The following is a 6,334-nucleotide window of genomic DNA, read 5'->3' as shown; positions in this document are numbered from 1 at the left end:
TGCTGCTGATCCAACTCAAAGATGATGCCTTTATGCAGAAAACACTATCTCACCCAAAGAACCTCAATCTAACTTTGGAAGTATTCACTCAACTACCCTATAATTCCCCCCGCAAGCTTGGAAGGGTTGTAGAACAATCCAAGCTTGAAGGAAAAATCATTAGCAGACCACAAATTGCAAATTGCAGAAAGACAGAAATGCTTGGCTCGGTATAATTTCAGTTTTAGATAGTCAAATGACCACGATATACCATCGGACAATAACATACCACAACACATATGTTTGTTCAATGTACCAAACTCATCACCATAACTTGTTCAGACCATAGCAAGAATACACCATAGCAGACCAAACAAAAAAAAAATGATGACAGAACCTCAAAAAAAAAAAAAAAGGGAGGTGAGGAGCATGTGTGGGAAAAGAAAGAGTAGAATGAAAGGAATGAAGAAATAGCAAGAATAAGATGTTGAAAGTGAACAATTTACAAATGAATAAACTGGATCTCAATGATCAATCAAGAGGTTAAAGTCATAAGACTATCAAAATTTGGAGGTTAAAGTCATAGGACTATCAAAATTTTGAGGTTAAAGTCATAAGACTATCAAATGATCTCTATGGATCTTCAACAATGACCACTATGGGTCCAAAAATGACCTTTATAGGTCCAAGAAAAGCCTCTAATGGGCACAAAAACAGACCAATATGGGTCACAACAAGCCACTATGGGCAAAATCAAGCCTCTATGGGCAATCAACAAGCCACTATGGGCAAAATCAAGCCTATATGGGCAATCAACAAGCCTCTATGGGCAATCAATCAAGCCACTATGGGCAAAATCAAGAAGAGGGAATATGGAAATTAAAGAATAAAAGAGAGAGAAATTAATGTGTTTAGAAGCTGAAAAAATAGAAGGAAAATGATCACAGAGGATTTGAAAATTATCAGAGAAAATATCAGGATAAAGAGAAACTAATCTCATAAGAGATAGAGAAATTCCAAGAAGAAAAGAATTCATGAACAAAATTCAGAGAATTTTCAAGAACACTTCAACACACCATCACTGCCAACAATATCTCCATTAACATCCAACAATTATTAATCAACCATAAAATTCAACAAACCCCAACAGAACTTATCAAGATTTATCCACCATCAAACATTAAACTCAATCAAGCAGCCACAATATCATAATGTAACATGAGCAACCTACTCCAAACAAGAATCAAGAACACGAGTATAGACTAGAATTCGGTAGAAATTATACCCAGAAGATCAAACCCACATTAACGATCGAAGAGCAAGGTAGACTGATCAAATGCAACCTCGGAGCATCTCGCACCTCCAATACCCAGAAGCTCCAAAAAAAACAGAAATTCTTGATTGAAACTTCAAGAATAAACTCTGTTTGACCTCCGATTTCGAAGAACGCAAAATTCAAGAAACCTTGTATCAAAAAAACCGAAGATGTCGAAATTGTAAATTCGAGAAACCGAACTTCCAAATACCCAGAAAAAGATCAAGAAACCCAGGAGATATTCATTTTCTAAAATCCAGAACTTGTGAACACATTAAAATGCTCAAAATTCTTCAAGAAACTTTGATGAAATTACCGGAAAAACTGTCGGAACTACACAAGTTTAGAGGGCCGAGCAACAAGAGACTCTAATTGATCACAAATTGTGGCTAATTGCTGAAATTCGAGCAATAAAGAATGAAACCGGAAGAACCCTAGAAATTGGGGAAAATCGAAGAATCCACAATTGTTTGATTCAAGGTCCGGAAAAAAAATTGTAAGTGATTACAAAGGACAATTAAGTGAATTAATCCTCCAATTGCTGAATTTCGAGCAAGAATAAAGGAAATTACGAGCAAGAAATTGCAAACAAAAAATCAGAAAAATAAGATGAAAATTCGTGAAATTGAAGAGAGGAAAAAAAACGCGGAATATATGAGCTAGGAAGCGACCTGCTCTGATACCATGTTAAATTTGGTGTTTGAACACTCCATTAATGGAGTTTACAAAAGAAAAGTGAGAGAGAGATGAGAGAGAAGAGATAGAAAACATTATTGACTTGTAAAGTCTACATTGTAAAATATATTTCTGTTAATGAATAAGGTACAGTAAGCTATTTATACTGAAACTAATTACAACAACAAAACTAACTTTCCTTTTATTTAGGAATCTAAGTAACAAACTCAACTTGCAACCATCTATATTCCAACAAATGTATGTCATCGTAGACAGTATAAAAGTATTATCTTAAAAACAACTAGCCTTACATGTACGCAATGCATGCGATAGCGTGTGATAGCATATGAAGTAGAAAATAAAGTAGAAAAACTGTCTTGATATTTTGTTTTCTCAGAAAACTGATGTTTCGTTTAAATGTCCTCCTTTGTCCTTTTTTCATTCAAATGAAACAGTTAGTTATCTCCCTTTTTTTTTATTCCTTTTTCTATTTTTTGATGTCCCCCATATGTTGCCTTATATAATAGAGATTTATCTTCTTTCAAAATGAAAATTAGTTTTAAATAATTGTTAAATTATATGAGAAATACTAATTAGGTTAAGAATTTGAATTAGTTATTTACTCCCTATGTTATTTTGTGATCTACCCACTTACTGCAAATCTAGAGAACAAGGAAAATGCATGGGAAGGAACACTCGAGAGGAGAAAGACTGTCTGAGTTATTATATTCTAAAAGAGATCGAAAACGTGGTAAAGAGAGTATGTGGTCAAGGATGATTAAATTTTTGTACATGTTTTGTCAATTAAAAGAATGAAGTAGAATAGAATAGAACTTAGGATAACGGATAAAAACGAAAAATGAGTAGAGCTTGGAAAAATGGATGGAAGGGAGTAGATATTAAACTTTGTGTATGTATTAGTTCAAGTGAAAATGTCGAATTGAATGAGTATGTGAAGGTCAGGGGCATGTAAACTAGGAGTATTAATCACATATATGGTGTGAGGGTAATTTTTATATTGGGTACATGAGGAAAGTTACGACACCCTTCTCTCAAGTCTGAAGGGAGACTTTTAACAAATCAAGAAGAACAAATTTATATAAAAAGGGTTCTGTTGAGACATCCACATTAACGGAGGCATCAGAATTGTTGTGACCTTTTTTTGATAGATGATCCGTTACCCGATTAGCTTCCCGAAAAATATGTTGAATGGTGTAGAATCTGAATTGCCGTAGCAGTTGTCGAATGTCATCAATGAGGGTTTGTATGGTCCAATGGCAAGCGTAATGCTCTTGCAGAACTTGAATAACCACTTGGTTGTCTCTTCAATATATAGATCTTGAATATGCTGATGAACGACAAGAAGAAGCCCATTATTTAACCCCAGGCTTCAGCAACGAGAGCTGAGGTTTGGCCAAAACGATAAGTTTGTGCAGCCGCAAGAAAACCATTAGAGTTGCGAATGGCCACGACGGTAGCGGTAAAGGAGCCAATAACTGAACCATCAAAATTTAGCTTGAAGCAACCGAATGGAGGAGGCTGCTAGCTGACTGCAATTGAAGTAGCGAACCTGCAACAAGGAATTGAAGAGATAGTAGAGGAAAGATATGTCATAGTGCGACCAGTAAATTCCAAATATAGATGCCATGCTCTATAGTAAATATGATTTAAATTAAGCATATTGTTGTCAAAGATAATTGAATTGCATTTCTTCTGAATACTCCATAGATTGTAACAGAACATTTGTATGGTTGAAGGTAGAAACGTAGACATGTTAGGCATTGTACCAGATTTTTAGGCACTATGTGACGGATTTTAGGTCGCATATAATTTGAATTTCAATATTGAAAAATTAGAGGGCATGTGAAAATTAAATGACTGAGAATCTCATTATCAGATTTACATAAGGGACAGACAATGTCATTAATTATTTAATGGTGGGCTAATTTATATTTCAATGGAAGACCATCTTGTAGACATTGCTATAGAAAAAAGTGGACTTTATGGGCCACGCACGTTAATTTTCCATATCCAACTAAAAGGCCAATTAAGGAATATTGTTAGAATGAGTAATTACATGAGCTAGCCAGGTAGCCGTTTCAGCAGAAAAATTCACCACAACTAGTAAGCCCCCAACAAGGAATGTCTGGGGTGGAAAAGTTAGGGATAGGAATCCACAGATTAGTTGGACTATATGGGAGGGGACTAATTTATTAAGGAGAGCAACATTTCATTGCCTTGCTGGAAGAATGACATTACTAACAGTGAGATCTAGATTAGCGATAGACATGATTTGAAGATTTAATATTTCAATAAGGCTTTCATTGGCACACTAGTAGTCAATCCAAAAATAGATATATGTTCCAGATCCAATTTTCCAATGAATTCCTTTCCCGAGAAGCTATCGAGATCGAAGAATGGACTTACAAATATGAGAGTTATATGGTTTAGCTTTGTAGTCAAAGAACGAAGTATTTCGAAGGTATTTTTGACGCATAAGCGTTGGCCACAGAGAGTGTTGGTCAAAAACGATTCGTCAACCCATTTTAGCCAAGTATGCTTTTCATTTACATGGGCCATTTTTCGAAAATTCAATCCCCCATATTTTTAGGGCGGCCGGCGACAAAGTTTGGACCACATAATTACGGATAGCCTGGAAGAGTTCATTGTGGAGCGCTAAAAAAATTTCGGTTGCTATTATCTATTGTAGAACATATTTTCTTGGTAACCTTAGTCCTATTCACTAAGACAATATAAGAATTTAACTATTTGAGTCAATGTAGTTTATAAATTTGTACTACAAACCATATATTATACTCATGGTCTAACTAATATAATTATAGAGTGACTCTAACATTTAGGTGAGGTTAAAATAATAACAAAAAATTAGGATCAAGTAAAATATTAATTAGAGTCTCACATATTATATCTATATAAATATATTAAAAGGCTTGCATGACCATATATACATGTCACGTAGCATCTCTAATACTCCATTAGAATTGTCCAATGTGTACATAAGTCATTTCAATTAACAAAAGTAAAATTAGGTTGCAACAAGATTTGAACCCATGACCTCTTACTATTATACATGACACAATTACCATCGCAACCAACTTTTAGTCATGTTTTAAGTGTCCACAATATCATATTTGTACTTTTTAAATGGTAAGTTTTCCTTAATATATTTTAATTGGAATAGAAAAAAATACATATCAAGTTCGAAAAACAATACCAACTCGGGACAACGTCTGGATACAAATACTAGTTAGTTTTATTTTATGGTGTGACTACTATTTTCATGTTACGACTCTGACCTTCTCATTCATGACCTAAGATATATGCCATTTCCGTTCCAAAAACGTTTACCCATTTTCAATTATGTACGTCCCAACTAATTCACATTATACACGGCCGCTCCCCAGTCAATTCTTTCTTCAAGATTACGGTAATGCATAGGGGATCCTCTCCACTTCCCCTGGACAATGGTAAGAATTGCATGGAGAAGAAAGATAGAGAGGGTGTTTAGATATAATAAATATGGCAATCTAGAATTAGTATATGAAAGAAAAGAAACAAATAAGATAATCTTACCATTTCTATCTACCTATTTATCTACTTATGTATATATATATCTACTTATCTGTTTATTAATTTATCTCGTATTGTAAGACAAATAGTATGGAATATCCGAGGGATAAATAATGCCAAAAAACATAGAGATGTGAAGGAGTATATTCATAGGTTCTCTGTTGGTATTGTTTGTCTTTTGGAGACAAAGGTAAAGGTCTATAATCTAGGGAAGCTTTATTAGGGAGTGTTTGAAGGATGGTGTTTCACAACAAATAGCAGCTGTCACCAAGGAGGTAGAATTTTTCTTGCTTGGAAATCCAGGAGTCTCACTATAATAATTATCAGTCAAGTCAGATGATACATTGTTTTATACAACCTATGGTGCACCTGGATTCTACTGTACTATGGTATATGCCTTTAATGATAGGGCAGAGAGAGGTGCTTTATGGGAGGATTTGAAAAGAACAGATGCAGCATGGTTAATCAGTAGTGATTTTAATTGTGTAATGAACATAGATGAAAGAATAGGTTCATTAGTCAGAGAGGTGGAAATGAGAGATACCAGAGAGTGTATGGATGCGTGTGCACTTACTGACATCAAATGCTCTGGAAATTTCTTCACCTGGAATAATAAACAAGCTGAAGAAGATAGGGTATTTTTGAAACATGACAGGATGCTTGTTAATCAGACATGGGAAGATCAATTTCCTACCGTTGAAGTTAATTTCCAAAATGAAGGGGAGTTTGATCACTCCCCTGCGATCTGGATGAGAAAAATGGAAAGAAAAACCT

Source organism: Beta vulgaris, chromosome 2 (genome assembly GCF_026745355.1).
Source record: "Beta vulgaris subsp. vulgaris cultivar EL10 chromosome 2, EL10.2, whole genome shotgun sequence".
In the NCBI taxonomy this organism is placed as follows: domain Eukaryota; kingdom Viridiplantae; phylum Streptophyta; class Magnoliopsida; order Caryophyllales; family Amaranthaceae; genus Beta; species Beta vulgaris.
The sequence above is the reverse complement of the archived record's forward strand: the minus strand, read 5'-3'. Positions refer to the sequence as shown.